The following is a 17,228-nucleotide window of genomic DNA, read 5'->3' on the forward strand; positions in this document are numbered from 1 at the left end:
TGGCAACATCTACTACAAATTAAAAAGCATGGGACAGAAGTTTGGCCCTGCAGTTAAGATGCCTCTTGGGATGCCTGTTTTAGAGTGCCTGGGTTTGAATCCCAGCTCTGTCTCCAATTCTAGCCCCCCCCCCCCTTTTTTTTTTCCAAGTTAAGCTTTTTATTCAGTGAGAGAAATGCATAGGAGAGTGAGGGCCCTATTTAAAGAGAGAGAAATCTAGATCCATACCAGAAGCCAGCCGCGTGAAGGAGCATGTAGGCCAGGAAGCTGGGGCAGGGGCCCACACTGGCAAAGGGCTAAAGAGAAGGGCTGGGCCCTCCATGTCCCAGGCCTTTAATCCACTTCCAAAGGGAGGTGGCTAATTAGCCTGATTGGCCAGTGGACACACAGGTATGGCCACATAGGGGAATGAGGTCACAGAGGGCACAGTGGTGAAGGCGTGGTCTTCCAGCTCACAGAACTGATCAGTTTTATTCTGTATGCCTGCCTGCTCCGTTCTCCCCTCAGAGATTGCATTCCCTTAATCCTAGGGGATTCTGAAGGACGCAGAAGCGCAGCCTTACATCCAGCTTCCTTTCAGTTTGCACCCTGGGAGGCAGCAGTGAGGGCTCAAGCTGATGAGTCTGCCACCCATGCAGGGACCCACATTGTGTTCCAGCCTCCTGGCTTCTGTCTGGCTTAGCCCTGAGTGTAGTGGGCATTTGGGGAGTGAATGAATGAGGGAACATCTGTGTCTGAAATAAATATTAAAATTTTTAAAAAATGCATGGTACTGGGGTCGACGCTGTGGAGCAGCAGGTAAAGCCACCGCCTGCAGTGCTGGCATCCCATATGGGTGCCAGTTCGAGTCCCAGCTGCTCCGCTTCCAATCCAGCTCCCTGCTATGGCCTGGGACAGCAGAAGATGGGCCAAGTCCTTGGACTCCTCACTCGCCTGGGAGACCCAGAAGAAGCTCTTGGCTCTTGGCTTCAGATCAGCCCAGCTCTGGCCTTTGCGGCTCACTCCTCAAGTGAACCAGCAGATGGATGACCTCCCTTTCTCTCCGCCTCTCCTTCTCTCTCTGTGTAACTCTTTCAAATAAATAAATAAATAAATCTTTAAAAAAATAAAAAAGCATGGTACTGGGATAAAAAAGAAATACCAACAATGGGATAGAACAGAGAGCCGAGAAAGAAGCTCAGATTTATCGTCAACTGACCTTTGGCATAGGTGTCAATGTCACACAAGAACAGAGAGCCTCTTAAATGAATGCTGTTAGGAAAACTGTATATCAATCCACAGAAGATTGGAATTGGACTCTTATGTTACCAATTATATAAAAATTAACCCAAGGCTGGCGCTGTGGCATAGTAGGGTAAGCCTCTGCCTGTGGCGCTGGCATCCCATATGGGTGCCGGTTCTAGTCCCAACTGCTCCTCTTCTGATCCAGCTCTCTGCTATGGCCTGGGATAGCAGTGGAAGATGGCCCAAGTGCTTGGGCCCCTGCATCTACGTGGGAGACCCAGAAGAAGCTCCTGGCTCCTGATTGGCCCAGCTCTGGCTGTCGCGGCCACTTGGGGAGTGAACTAGCAGATGGAAGACCTCTTTCTTTGTAAGTCTGCCTCTCAAACAAAAAATGAATCTTGAAAAAAAAAATAACCCAAAATAAATCTAAGACCAGAAAGTATAATGCCACCAGAATATTAGGGTACAACTTTCTTTCTTTTGTTATTTTAAAGATTTATTTAATTTATTTGAAAGACAGAGTTACAGAGAGGCAGAGGCAGAGAGAGAGAGATCTTCCACCCATTGGCTCACTCCCCAGATGGCCGTATGGCCGGAGCTGCACCGATCTGAAGCCAGGAGCCAGGAGCTTCTTTTGGGTCTCCCACATGGCTGCAGGGGCCCAAGGGCCATCTCCTACTGCTTTCCCGGGCCAGAGCAGAGAGCTAGATGGGAAGAGGAGCAGCCGGGACTAGAACCGGTGCCCATATGGGATGCTGGCGCTTCAGGCCAGGGCTTTAACCCGCTGTGCCACAGTACTGGCCCCAGGGTACAACTTTCTTGACATTGGCTTCAGGGATGATATTTCAGATCGAATGTTAAGCTCATGCTAGGAAAGCAAATACACACAGGACTATAACAAACTAAAAATCTTCTGTGTAGCAAACAAAATAATCAACATAAAGAAACAGGGTAAGGACTGCAAAGGATTGTTTCCTTCTACATCCAAAATAGAAGGAACTCAAGTACCAACAGCAATAGAACAAATGCACTGGTTAAAGGCCAGGCCAAAAATCTGAACAGGTATTTCTTGAAAGGGCACACAAATGCTTCACGTTAAAAAACGCCCAAGATCACTAACACCCAGGAAGATCCAATTTAAAGGCACCTGAGACAGCACCTCATACCTCCGAGCGTGGCTTTCACCAAACAAAGGTGCCTCTTTGGTGCGCACTGCGGATGTGAGTGGGAATCAGCAAGTCACCGTGTGGGAGACTGGCTCCTGGCTTCAGCCTGGCCCAGCCCTGGCTGCGGTAGCCATTTGGGGGAGTGAACCAGCAGGTGGAATCTCTCTCTGTGTGTGTCTCTTCCTCTTTTTCTGTAACTCTGCTTTTCAAACCAATAAATACATCCTAAAAAAAAAAAAAAGTTCCTGTGGGGCAGGCATCTGGCACAGTGGTAGACACCACCTGAGATGCCTGTATCTATACTGAGGTGCCTGGTTTGAGTTCTGGCTCCTCCACTTCCATTCCAGCTTCCTACTAACGCACACCCTAGGAGGCAGCCTGTGATGGCTCAAGTACTCGGCTCCCTGACACCCATGTAGAAGACCCAGACGGAGTTCACAGTTCCCAGCTGTTGTGGGCATTTCAGTCAACCTGTGGAAGAAAGACCTGTATGTTTCACTGCCTTCCAAATAAAATGAAAATACATAATAAAAGTTTTTGAAAATTTACAGAAAAAGCATATTATTAAAAAATGGTGCATGGATTTCAAAACTTTTTGGCACCTAAATAAACCTACCTTGATTCCACTTCCTCATGAAATGTTTTGAGTTCTTTGAATAGCCAGAGGAAATGAACTCTCAAGATGACACTGCCCTGCCACGCTCAGTGCAGCACACACACAACAGCACAGCTAAGGGAGCAACTTCGGTGTCCACCAAAGTGGAGAAATGGACACAGAAAATGCCATACACACAGACGAAATCCTGTTTATCATCAAAAATGAAGGGGATTCTGTCATTTGCAACAACAGATGAACCTGAAGAACGTCCGTGAAGTGAAATAAATCAGGCACAGGAAGACAAACACTGCATGGTAACAGCAGAGTGTGGATTATAAGGAAGTTGAGGGGCTGGCGCTGTGGTGTAGCGGGTAAAGCCGCCGCCTGCAGTGCCCGCATCCCATATGGGTGCCAGTTTGAGTCCTGGATGCTCCACTTCTGATCCAGCTCTCTGTTGTGGCCTGGGAAAGCAGTAGAATATGGCCCTAAGTCCTTGGGCCCCTGAACCTGTATGGGAGACCTGGAGGAAGCTCCTGGCTCCTGGCTCCTGGCTTCAGGTTGGCACAGCTCCAGCTGGTTTGGCCAATTGGGGAGTGAACCAGCAGATGGAAGACCTCTCTCTCTCTGCCTCTCCTTCTCTCTCTGTGTAACTCTGACTTTCAAGTAAATAAATAAATCTTAAAAAAAAAATAAGAAAGTTGAATTCATGGAAGCAGAGAGCAGAATGGTAGACACCAGGGGCTGGGACGGAGGTCGGCAATGGGGTACAAAAACTTAGTTAGCATGGAGGCCTAAGCTCTGAGGAGCTAGGTCCACTATGGTGGCTACACTGAGTCATAACACACAGAGCACTTGGACATTGCACAGACAGCACGTTTTACATGTTCTTGAGGGAAAGATGGTAGCATGTGGGCTGAGGCATACCCTGTCCTGCTTGATTTAATCATTGAAGATGTATACCTGAACCACAACATCACCTTGCACAATGTAACAATCTGTTACTTACCAACCAAATAAAAAAAAAAAGTTTAGGATGTGAACAAAAGTACAGGTACAACAATCCAAAACAATAAATACCTAAAAACGCAGAAAATACCACATGCATGGCCCATGGAGGTGTAAAATACCCACGACCTAGCTGTGCACACAGCCTGCCCCTGCTCTTGCTGGACTCACACCACACCATACTGTCCCCCGGTCCACACGAAGGGGAAAGAAGCGAGCCCCAGGTAGCACACCAGGTCAGCGGCACTGGCTGTTCCGGAAGCGTCCTGCCCGTGAGGACATCTGCTGACGCGAAGCGACCTCCTCACGCACTCTAAGCAACCAAACCATCTTCTTTCTAGCTCTGCTCTGCGAGTCAGCGCCACGGGAAAGGTCACCTGGTGTCTGCTTCCACCCAGCATGAATCCCCTCCTTTCCCAGCCAGACCGGGTGAGCCCAGCCTCCTCGACGGGAGGAAAGCAGAGACACAGCGGCAGCCCAACAGCCTTCCACAGGGGCAGGAGGCCACTCGCTGGAGGGGCAAGGCCCATGGCCCTCGTGACCCCAGGGAGGACGCCCAGGGTCAAGGAAAGCAGCGAGTCCTCAGTCTCCCAACACAGAACTCACCTGCACCTGCATGTTAAGATGTGGAACAAGTCTTCTCCATCCTTGGGACCCTTGCGGGGCAGCTGGCCTGGGGGAGGGGAGAACACAATGAGAAGAGCCAGCAGGGCCTTTGGGGAGCAGCTACAGCTACCTGAGGAAACACCCTGAACACACCTGCCCCAGGTCGCGGCTGAAACCTGCCAGAGCCAAGATGGCCCCCGGGGTCTGAGGCTTTCACAGACCAGGGACTAAGCTGCGTGGACTCGAGATCACGAGGGCACCTCGATGCCCGGGAAGGCACAGCCACCTGCGGCCCTGTCATGCAGAAGTGGCCCCGGGAGCACTTCAGCTCTCAGTCACCCTGGGAGCACAGCTTCCGGTGGGTCAACACCGTGCTGGGTGCCGGCTCTCCCGTCCGCCCTGGGGAGCAGTGCCCCAGATGCAGTCACTGTGTGGTCAGAAGGCCACAGAGATGGTGGAAACGCAGGTATCCACAGGAGTCACTGCCCATGCTCGTCACCCCACAGGAGGGTCAAGGGCACACACCCGGCCACCCACCTGAGAAAGCAGCAGAAGAGGGCCCAGGTGCTTGGGCCCCTGCACCCACATGGGAGACCCAGAGGAAGCTCCTGGCTCCCAGCTCTGGATTGGCCCTGCTCTGGAAAGTGAAACAGCAGATGGAAGATTCCTCTCTTTGTACCTCTGCCTTTCAAATAAATAAGTAAAAAAAAAAAATAATAACAATACAGGCTCTGGGTGGGGGGTTGCACAGCAATGGAGGCGTAGCTTGGACACCAGCGTCCCATCTGGAGTGGCTGGTTAGAGTCCAGGCTCCTCTGCTCCCAAACCAGCTTCCTGTTAATGTACAGCCTGGGAGGCAACAGGGAATGGCTAAAGGCTAAAGTACTCGGGTCCCTGCTGCGCATGTAGGGAGACCTGCATGGAGTTCCCAGCCCCGGGTGTTGCAGGCTTTGAGAGTAAACAAGCAGACGGAGGGTCTTTCTGTGTCTCTGCCTTTCAAGTAAAGTGAAGATAAATCAACAAATAATTTAAAGCAGAATGACTGCTGCCAACTTTTATTGGAAAAAAAGACCCCAAATCCCCACTCTACAGTGTGACTTTGAGTGGGTCCTGACCTCTGGTGTCACTGTCTTCCCAGTGCCTGTGTTCTCACTGGTAAGGCTGTGACGGAAAGGCCACGAGTTCACCCGTCCCTGCTGTGAAGCAGGCTACCCTACATACGCCTGCAGCGATGCGGTACCCGTCACTGCCAGCAGTTAGGACTGGAGATCAACGACAGCACACATCCTGGACTCCACTTTTGTAAAAGAAACTCCAGTCTGCCATCGCCTTCTTTTACAAAAGTTTATGCATCTCAAACCAGCTGTCTCCTTAACGAGTACTAAGTAAAAGCACCTTCCAGAGCCCCAGGCTAAGAATGAAATTCCTCCGATTTGGCAATATTAGCACAAAGGATTCTGTGACACACCAGGAGGAAATGTTCTCTCCCCACAAGCACCCAGGGGGCACAGGGACATGATTCTGCATCAGAAATCACGCTCAAAGAACTCGATCTGAGAGCTGCCACGTTGAGAACATTAGCAAGAGGCTGAACTGCGCATTCTTTGTGATATGGGACATTTATGGGAGTAATTTCAATTACTGCCATCCCACTAATTTTTCATATATTTTGGATTACTTGTGCAATGCATATTTTAAGGTGCTAGATCAGTGATTATTGTATGAAAGTAATACGAAAATCAGAGAAAATCTAGATCAGAATGGATACTTTTTAAAATAATTTGTTGACATGGGATTAGTTTTGTACTAAACCTCTAATGTTATAAGGTGTAACTATGGCAGAGGTCTTTTTTTTTTTAAACAATTTTTTTTTTTTTAATTTGACAGGTAGAGTTATAGATAGAGAGACAGAGAGAAAGGTCTTCCTTCCATTGGTTCACCCCTTAATGGACGCCAAGGCCGGCGCTGCACCAATCCGAAGCCAGGAGCCAGGTGCCTCCTCCTGGTCTCCCACGTGGGTGCAGGGGCCCAAGCACTTGGGCCATCCTCCACTGCCCTCCTGGGCCACAGCAGAGAGCTGGACTTGAAGAGGAGCAACCGGGACTAGAACCCAGCACCCATATGGAATGCCAGCGCTGCAGGCGGAGGATTAACCAAGTAAGCCATGGCACCGGTCCCCAAAGCAGAGGTTTTTAAAACAAGACAGATATCACTGTTAGGGTGCTTGCATGAATAACGCAATGGCCAGGTGGGTGTGATTTCTGTCACTTACTAAGGTGTGGAGAGTTGGGGCTCAAGTATGTGGTTAGAGAGCAGCATTCGACCCTCTGGAAACAAAAGCACACACAGGCTTAGAGGTGGGAGATTAGCAACATACACGCATGCTGACACGTTAACAGTAACTGCCGATGGATGCTGTAATTATGGGTGACTGATGGTCCTCTTTCGAGCGCCTTAGAACACTGAATTGTTTTTGCAGCTTGCCTGCATTAACATCATCACAGGAAATATCACTTAAGTCTCCAATATATATAAGAAAATTATTAGGGACAAGCATCTAGTGCGGCAGTTAATACTGGAGTGCCTGGGTTCAAATCTCAGCTCTGTTTCCAACCCAGCTTCTTGCAAATGTATCAGGGAACGGCTCAAGAAGTTGGGTCCCTGTCACCCACATGGAAGACATAATGGTGTGAAGCTAGACCTGAAGAAGAATTTAGATAAGTTCACAAATATGTGGAAATTAAACAATATGATCCTAAACAACCAATGAGTCAAAGGAAAAATTAAAAGAGATTAGAAAAAAAATCTTGAAACAAAAGAAAGTGAAAATACAATATCAAAAACAGGGCCAGTATTATAGTGTAGTGGATTAAGCCACTGCTTCCAACATTGGCATCCCATATGGGCACTGGTTCGAGACCTGGCTGCTCCACTTCTGATCCAGCTCTCTCCTATGGCCTGGATAAGCAGTAGAATATGGCCCAAGTGCTTGGGCCCCTGCATCCACATTGGGAGACCTGGAAGAAGCCTGGCTTTGGCCTGGCCCTGTCTGTTGAGGCCATCTGGAGAGTGAACCAGTGGATGTAAGATATCTGTTATCTTTGACTTTCAAATCTTTATTTAAAAAAAGATTTATTTATCTGAAAGGCAGAGTTACCAAGAGGCAGAGGCAGAGAGAGATCTTCTATCTGTTGGCTCACTCCCCAAATGGCCACAATGGCCAGAGCTGGGCTGATCCAAAGCCAGGAGCTTCTTCCAGGTCTCCCATGTGGGTACAGGGGCCCAAGGACTTGGGCCATCCTCTGCTGCTTTCCCAAGCAAATTAGCAGGAAGCTGGATTGGAACTGAAGCAGTCAGGACTCAAAGTGGCACCCACATGGGATGCTGGCACCACAGTGCCTCAACCTCCTGCACCAGAGCACTCGCCCCAGAAATAAAACTTAGAAAAAGGTACTATGGCTAGCTCTCTGCAACTCTGCCTCTCAAGTAAATACATCTTTAACAAAACAACAACAACAGGGGCTGGCGCTGTGGTGCAGCGGGTTAAGCCACCACCTGTGGTGCCAACATCCCATATGGACACTGGTTTGAGTCCTGGCTGCTCCACTTCTGATCTAGCTCCCTGCTAAAGCACCTGGGAAAGTAGTAGAAGATGGCCCTAGTGCTTGGGCCCTGCACCCACATGGGAGGCCTGGAAGAAGCTCCTGGCTTCGGATAGGCCCGGCTCCAGCTGTTGCAGCCATATGGGGAGTGATCAGCAGATGGAAGACCTTTCTCTCTCCCTCTCTAACTGCCTTTCAAATATATAAATCTTAAAAAAAAAAAAGGCTCTGTTGTCTGAGTCTAAAGATGTGAACCTCATTTACTAAACTCACATTGTTAACTCATTGGTAAAATTAGGATAAAAGTACCACAAAATATGACTTCATTAATAATCTACTAAAAACATGCAATACAAGTTGAGCATCTTTCATTAAAGAAAAATCAAAATCTGGGTGTTGGCATTGTGTTTTAGTGGTAAATCCACCGCCTGTGACACCAGCATCCCATGTGAGTGCCAGTTCACGTCCCAGCTGCTCCTCTTCCGATCCAGCTCCCTGTTAATGGCCTGGGAAAGGCAACGGTGGATGGCTCCCACCTACATGGGAGGTTTGGATGAAGTTCCTGCATTTGGCCTGGCCCAGTGCTGGTTTTTGTAACCATCTGGGGAGCGGACCAGTGGATGGAAGATCCCTCTAACTCCAACTTTCAAAAATAAATAAATAAATAAATAAATAAATCTTTAAAACAAGTTCAAAATCTGAAATACTTTGGATTTTTGAATTAGCGGTGTTCCACCAGAAAGGTCTAGGGCAGTATCCCCAAATCCACAGAACTCTAAAATCTCAAACACTTCTGGTTTCAAGCATTTCAGATAATAGATACACAACTTGTAATGCGTAACAATGGTTTAATATGTTAGCTGTTATTATCAAACACTGCATTCCCCTAATTTGTGTTTACAAAAGTAATTTAAGTCTTGTTTTCCTGTTCCTATGCTAAAACATGTACTGCTCAAACCTGCTGTCTATATGATCAATGTTAACCAAAACCTCCCGAGTCTGACCTTCACCATGGAGCTGCTATTAAGTAGCAACATTAGCAAAAAAGATTCTAAGACACACCAGAAAGAATGTTCTCTCTCCATCAGCAACCAAGCAGACAGGGACATGAGTCTGCATTGCAAGCGTAGCTCAAGTGGCTGGCAGTGTGGCATAGCAGGTGAAGCCGCTGCCCTCGGTGCCAGCATCCCATATGGGTGCTGGTTTGAGTTCTGTGTGCTACAGTTCTGAGCCAGCTCTCTGCTATGGCCTGGGAAAGCAAGTAGAAGATGTCCCAAGTGCTTGTGCCCCTGCACCTGTGTGGGAGATCCGGAAGAAGCTCCTGGTTCTTGGCTGTTGCAGCCAACTGGGGAGTGAGCCAGTGGATGGAAGTTCTCTCTCTCCGCCTCTCCTTATCTCTGTGTAACTCTGACTTTCAAATAAATAAATCTAAAAAAAAAAAAAAAAAGAAAGTGCAGCTCAAAAAATCCAATCCAAAAGACGCCAAACCGACATTGCTAGCAAGAGGCTGAACTGTGTGTTCTGTGGAGGTTTACATGCACACATTAAACTACTGTCAGCTTATCCATTCTTCATTACCTTGGACTTGTTCCCCATATAGTACACACATTACTTCTACAGTGCCTATTTGTAAAGCAGATCAGAGACGTTTACACCATATTCCGTGAGAGAAATATGAACCACCACACAATCCAACTCTGAAAGTCTTTGATACATGTCGCCATGGGAGTAGTTCCCAATGATGTACGTCTAAACCTGTGAAGTATAAACATGGAAGGTTTTCAAAGCAAGACAAAGCCTGCAGCCGTGTCCCCCTCGCCCCACATGCTCATGGGTCTACTGTGATCACAGCTGGCTTGGGTGCCCTTTCTGAACCACAACCTGGAGAGTCGTCAGCTCACTTACATGGTCAACTAGCAGCATCTAATGCCCCAGAAATCATAGCGCACACTTGCTCACAGGGAGAAGGGGCACTGAACACATACATACCAAGATAGTGGTTCTAATCCCTCAGATGGTACCATTATGAGTAGTGCTAGTTTCTTTTTTATGAGTTCTATAGGACATTAAATATTCATACAGCTTGTCTGCAGTAATCCCATCCTAAGACATGTAACTTGGGACCGGCGCTGTGCAGTAGCGGTTAAGCCACCACCTGCAGCATCAGCATCCCATATGGGCTCTGGTTTGAGTCCTGGCTGCTCCACTTCTGATGCAGCTCCCTGCCAATGTGCTTGGGAAAGCAGTGGAAGATGGGCCAGGTGCTTAGGCCCCTGCCACCCAAGTGGGAGACCTGCTAGAGGCTCCTGGTTCCTGACCAGCCCAGCTTTGGCTGTCACGGCCATGAGAGAGTGAATCAGCAGATGAAGATTTCTCTGTCTCTCCATAACTCTGCCTTTCAAATAAATCTTTATAAAAAAAGACATATAACTTGAGGGATCCCTCAACTGAAAAAAGTTAACAATAGGGAAGGAGCAGATTTATGATGGAGCTGGTACCATGTCATTCAGGAAAGTCAGAATGGACAGGCTGGTGATACTGTAAAAAGGGCCCCGTCCCGACTTTGAGCCTGGGATACATAATGTCATATGGCAAGGGAATGAAGGCTGCAGACGGTCTTCACTGTGAATCAGTCACCCTTGAAACAGAGATAATTCTGAATGCTCCCAGCTGGCCAAACGCAGCCACAAGGATCACTCCAAGCAGACAAGGGTCAGAGAAGAAAAAGATATGATAAAGAAGCAGGGCAAGGGAGCTGATGGGAAAAGGTCCTGACATATCTCTGCTGCTTCTGAGATGGACACAGGGGCCATGAGCCGGGCAATGCCTGCAGCTTCTGGAGGCTGGGAGAGGCAAGGATACCCGAGGCCTCCTAAAGCCGATGGAAAGAGCATGGCCTGTATTCAGCTGCCGGCTTTTGCACGGTGAAATCAAATCAGACTGAGTCCTAGGACTGCAGCATACAAATCTTGCACTGTAACAACATGACAGAACAGCCATTCACTGTGTCCCAGCAGAACAACACAATCGCCAATGTGAACGGTGCCGCTCAGCTGCCCATGCAGTCTGAGCTGGGGAGTTCGCCCAAGGCAAAGAGATGGATTGGCATGGAGGAGATGCGTAACAGACATGGCCACGTTCCTCACTTTCTTCACGGAACAGTTGAAATGCCACGTTGGGGGCGGACGTCTGGCATAGTGGCTAAGATGTCTGCGTGCCACACTGCAGGATGTGGTCTTGTCTGGCTCCACTTCTGATTCAGCTGCCTGCTAACATGCACTTTGGAAGGCATCAGGTGATGGAGCAAGTAGTTGGGTCCCTGCCACCCGGGTGGGAGACCTGGAGTGAATTCCTGGCTCCTGGTTTCTGCTTGGCCCAGTCGGAGCCATTGCAGGTGTTTGGGGAGTGAACCAGAAGATGGGAGATCTGTCTTTCAAATAAATAAACATTTTTGAAAAGTCACACTGGATACAATACTAACACATTGTGCTATCAAAATGAGTTCACTAGGCAACTGAGAATGTCCCATGCGTTTTCCTTCACATGAATGTGGTATGACCCAGAGCACTGACTGTGGTCAGGGTAGCCAAGTCTGCTTGCAGACCAACAGCTCTAAGCTTCTTAGGGGCATGTATGTCCTTACTAATGCCATGGAACTACTTGACTTTGACCTTTGCAAAATACAAGACATCCCCCATCACATTCACCAACATAAACAAGTATATGTATACAATTTACCCTGCAAGTTATAAGACAGAGTTATTGGAGGGACTTTGGGTCAAGGGTCCCTGCTGCAGACTGTTTTTGTGAACTTCTAACTATGCACCACAGCTGCCTTCGTGTCTGTGTTGCCCATGGTCTCTAATCACTCAACTCAACACAAAACAGGTGCAGTTCGTGTTCACCCAGCACCTGCGCTCCCAGGGCTGTCCTGTGTCTTTAGCATGTGCATTTCATCCTCATGAGAATCCCACCTTCATAAAGGTCCAAAAGCCAGGAGCAAGAAGGGACAGGACTGACATCCTGACACTATGGGTCACAGTCGGGCTCAGCAGAGTACTGCCTGCTGCCCACTGCGGCTAGCCAGGGAGCTAAGGACGGTTTTCACGTTATTAAAGTTTTTTTAAAAAAATATTTGCAGGAAGGAGGGATGGAGGGAGAGGGGAGACTAGGAGGGGGGGTAGGGAAGGGGAGAGGGGGAGAAGAGGAGAGAAGGAGGAGGGAGAGGGGGAGAGGGGAAGAAGAGGAGAGGGGCAGAGGGGGAGAGGGGCAGAGGGAGAGAGAGAGAGAGAATGTACTCCCAAGCACAGGTTCACTTCTCAGATGCCTGCATTAGTGGAGACTGGGCTAGGCTGAAGCTGGGATCCGAAAATTCATTCAAAGTCTCCCGTGTGGGTGGCAGGGATCCAACCACTTGAGCCATCATTGTTACCTCCCAGGTTCTGTGAATTGGCATAGATCCAGCTGTGGTGGCCATTTGGGGGCTGAACCAACGGAAGGAAGACCTTTCTCTTTGTCTCTCTCTCATTGTCTAACTCTGTCAAAATTACAAAAACAAACAAACAAAAAACCAAAACCCATCATTTTCATTCCTGCAGAGCTGTGAAAATCAGGTCCATGGAAAAGATCAAACACACCTGGTGCTTAATTGCACCTAAAAACGAACCCTCTCCTTACCACCCCACAGTCCAGTGTGTACCTCCAGGAGGTATTTTTCTACACTGTAAGACTTTTAGAAAAGCAGAGTACACAGGAAGGTTCTGAACCATTTGTCAAATGCTGGCTGGAGAGGGTTGCTGTGGGGAGGCCACTGAGTGACGCCGCCATGTAGTGGCACCACTCTGGGAGGTTTAGTGGGCTGAGTGGCATTCAGGATGGATATTGATGGTCAGGGAAAGCAGCCAGTTCTAAGTGGCACAAACACAGTAACTGAATGAGCATGACGGGGACGTACCTGAGCCTTGATGTGAAGATGTGTTACAATTTCTGGTCCTCTTCAGGACACTTCTTTAGGTGTAGGACAGCTGCTCTGGGGGAAAGAGAATGAGACGCTAATGCTTTCTGGATACAGGCTACAGAAAACACCCTCCGAGGAACACCTGCCCCAGGCCATAGCTGAACCCAGTGAAGGGGGCACTGGATGGGAAAGACCTACAAACCTGTAGGTGTTCCCCCACCTACCAAACTGATCATCCCTACCCACACACAGGAAACCCTACTTCCCAGGCCACCCCTTCCCTTATCTTCTTCTTCTTCTTCTTTTTTTTTTTTTGACAGGCAGAGTGGACAGTATGAGAGAGACAGAGAGAAAGGTCTTCCTTTGCCATTGCTTCATCCTCCAATGGCCGCTACGGCCGGCGCACTGCGCTGATCCGAAGCCAGGAGCCAGGAGCCAGGTGCTTCTCCTGGTCTCCCATGGGGTGCAGGGCCCAAGCACTTGGGCCATCCTCCACTGCACTCCCGGGCCACAGCAGAGAGCTGGCCTGGAAGAGGGGCAACCGGGACTAGAACCCGGTGTGCCGGCACCGCAAGGCGGAGGATTGGCCTAGTGAGTCGCGGCGCCGGTCACCCCTTCCCTTCATTCGAGTGGCCGGAATGGCAAGCACTTTGGGATCTAAAATTGGCTTCTTCTGGCTGTTCTGCACGCTTCCTGTCATTTCATGCTAGGTTCCTGGGCCCAGTGCTCCCAGCAGGAACCACACAGAGGGGAGGTGAAGGCAGAGATGTGGACACACAGGTGACACTCACGGCTGTGCTCACTTTATAGGCCCGGCACCCAAACACTACCTCTCCCAGGCACAGCTCAGACACAGGCCCCGTCTGCGCTGACTCCCAGAGCGTTACCACCCACCCTGGCAGCGTGTCAGAGGTGCAGCCCGCCTCACAGCACGCCACCCCTGCAGATGGCCTAGAGCAGGTACCCTCACAGAGGCCAGCTTGATTACTCCCGCTGATGCTCACACAGCCCTGCCCCCATGACCCCATTCGGCTCACACACACACCTGTGTCTGCCACGGGGTCCAGACCACATTCAATCACACACACCTGTCCGCCAAGACGCCGGCATCCCCTACAGGTACCGGTTGGAGTCAGACTGCTCCACTTCCGACCCAGCTCCCTGCTAGTGCGCCTGGGAAAGCAGGGAATGGCAGCACAACACACACACACCACACCACACCACACCACACCACACCACACCACACCACACCACACCACACCACACCACACCCCACCCCACCACACCCTACCCTCACCCCCCAGCCACCAGGACACAGCAGGGCCCCAGGCCCAGGTTTGGTTCGGGTCTCCCGCTCCCTCCCTCATGGTCGTGCCAGCAGCACCCCGAGCTGGCTTCCTTCTGGGGGAGTAAACACTTCCCCTCGGGGCCCAGCCAACCCTATTTCCCCGAGAGGACAGGACCGGAGCCCGGCAGAGGGGAACTCCGGATTGCGCCCAGGTGGGACCAGCGAGAAGGAATCACCCTCCCGGCATGCCACGCGGCACACTCCCCATAGGTCTCTGGGAAAGGGAGTCCACAACGCCCCAGTCCGCGCGCTTTTTCCCAGCATGCAACTCCGCGCAGCCCTAACAGAGCCCCGGGGGCCTCTGGGAAACGTTCGTCTGCGGGGCATGGTGGACGCCGCCTGCCGAGTTCTCTGCTCCGTAGGCGTCTTACTGGTTTCTGAGCCGGCTGATTTCCCGTAGGCTCGGGGTGAAAGTACTTCAGAGCCGGGGAGCTGCGAATGCCGCGAGCCCTGGTTTCTCCCCGCTCGGGAACAGGACCGTGCTGAAGACGATGCCCCATAGACTCCAGTCAGGGAGCCGTCGGGGGCGTGACCCAGCGGGCGGAAGGCCCTCTCTCTCTCCCTCTCGCGGTCTTCAGAGAAGGATTGCTACAGATGATTGTCAACGATTACGGGGGAACAAGTTTGATAACCTAGGAGAGATGGGCCAATTCTTAGCCACATAGAACTTACCAATATTGAATCAGAAATCAAATACTGGGGCCGGTGCAGTGGCCCAGCGGGTTAGGCCGCCGCCTGTAGTGCTGGCATCCCATGTGGGCACCGGTTCAGTCCCAGCTGCTCCACTTCTGATCCAGCTCTCTGTATGGCCTGGGAAAGCAGTAGAAGATGGCCCAAGTGCTTGGACCCCTGCACCGTCATGGGAGACCCGGAGGAAGCTCCAGTCTCCTGGCTTCGGATCAGCGCAGCTGCAGCTGTTGCAGCCAATTGTGGGGTGAACCAGCAGATGGATTACACTCCCCGCCCCATCCCACGCGTGCTTCTGCTTCTCCTTCTCTGTGTAATTTTTTCAAATCTTTAAAAAAATCTAGACTAATGAGCGGCATGACTGAATCAGTAACAAAAAGTCTATCATCAGACCAGATAACCTCTACCAAACACTTCAAGAGAAATTAACACTAATTCTTTAATTATTTCAAAAAACGGCAGAGGATGGCATTGTTCCAAACTCATTCTATGAGTCTAGAATTACCTTGATACTAAAACCAGACAGAAGCACAACAAAGGTAGAAGGCTACAGGCCATCTCTCTTCTTCATGTGCATAGTGCAAAACGCCTCAAGACAGTTCTAGGAAGTCACATCCAACAGGACCATGAGAAGATTATTCACTATGGTTAAGTGGGATTCTCTTCAGCCATTAAGGTCAGTTCAACATCCATGAACCTGATACATGACGTCAACAGTCACCAGGAAGGAAAAAAATTATAGGAACATCTCAATAAGTGCAGAAAAGTCATCTGATAAAATGTACCACTGCTTCCTGATAACCCTGAACAAATAAGTATAGAAGGAATATACTTCAACATAAAGAAGGCCTTATCTAATAAGGCAACCGCTAACATCATACTGAATGAGGAAAAACTAAGTTTTCTAAGATCTGTAACAAGACAAGGATGCCCACGTTTACCACTTATATTCAACACTTCTGGGAGTTCTAGCAATTAAGAGAAAGAAATGGCGTTGCAACAGGGAAGGAAGAAGTCAAACTGTTACAGTTTTCAGATGAGGTGATCCACCAAAAACTATTTTTAAAAACAATTTATTTATTTGAATAATAAAATTAATGAAGTGAAAGATGTCTACCCGTGGCATAGTGGGTAAAGTCCCTGCCTGCAGTGCTGGCATCCCATATGGGCGCCAGTTTGAGTGAGTCCCGGCTGCTCCATTTCTGATGCAGCTCTCTGCTATGGCCTGGGAAAGCAGTAGAAGATGGTCCAGGCCCTGGGCCCCTGCACCCATGTGGGAGACCTGGAAGAAACTCCTGGATCCTGGCTTCAGATTGGCACAGCTCTGGCTGTTGTAGTCATTTGGGAGTGAACCAGCAGATGGAAGACCTCTCTCTCTCTCTCTCTGCCTCTCTGTCATTGGCTTTCAATTAAATAAATAAATCTTTTTTAGAAAAAGATCTGTGCAATAAAAACTGTAACACATTGTTGAGAAGAAGAGGCTGAGGGTGGAGCTCAATGGGTTCCACACACCTTTCTGCCATATCTGTGCTCCCATGTCTCTGTGCCTCTATGGCAACTGGTGTCATGGTAACCAACAGGCCCACCTGATTGGCTAGTTGCCCACAACTCTGCTTTGATACTGATTGGCAATGAGCCACGTTTGTCCATGGAAGCCCTTATAAGCAACTGGGGGCCATGGTTAGATGCTGCTGCTTGTGGCTGTTTGTGGCTGCAGATGTGAATGGGCAGAGTCTCTGAGTGTGTGTCCCACTGCCACCAAGGACATGAAGGCGGATACCTTTTGTGGCCCTACTGCCGTCATGGGCCAGTGGCTGTTGCGTACGTCTCACCATCCCCAGGAGTAAAGGAGGGATAAATCTACAGTGATTCTGGATTGTTCTCTGGCTGTCAGAATCCAGATCTGCTTGTCTGGAAACCGAGTTCCAGACACACAGACATTGATGAAGGACATCCCTTGTTCATGGATGGAAGAGGCAATCTCATTAATGCCCACAGCTTGGTGTGTTAATTCTCTTTCTCATTAGATGTCTGT

The 17,228-nt window shown here is 49.5% G+C and overlaps 1 long non-coding RNA gene across 4 annotated transcripts; it reads right to left on the reverse strand.

Annotated features, from left to right (window-relative positions):
* Positions 1–1,749: 1,749 nt before the first annotated feature.
* Positions 1,750–16,252, reverse strand: LOC149120728 (uncharacterized). 4 transcript variants are annotated; one of them, XR_016225547.1, is made up of 6 exons: positions 14,598–16,252; positions 14,204–14,331; positions 13,156–13,230; positions 6,872–6,926; positions 4,600–4,666; positions 1,750–2,861 (listed from the first exon to the last, which is right to left on the reverse strand). It is a non-coding gene; the product is annotated as an uncharacterized LOC149120728 (long non-coding RNA). The 4 variants fall into 4 exon arrangements; XR_016225548.1 differs by lacking the exon at positions 6,872–6,926 and having other exon boundaries at positions 13,156–13,225; positions 14,598–16,249; XR_016225549.1 differs by lacking the exon at positions 6,872–6,926 and having other exon boundaries at positions 14,247–14,331; positions 14,598–16,248.
* Positions 16,253–17,228: the final 976 nt, after the last annotated feature.

This window comes from Oryctolagus cuniculus, chromosome 18, assembly GCF_051225735.1.
Source record: "Oryctolagus cuniculus isolate XC-2025 breed Fujian yellow rabbit chromosome 18, ASM5122573v1, whole genome shotgun sequence".
Taxonomy (NCBI): domain Eukaryota; kingdom Metazoa; phylum Chordata; class Mammalia; order Lagomorpha; family Leporidae; genus Oryctolagus; species Oryctolagus cuniculus.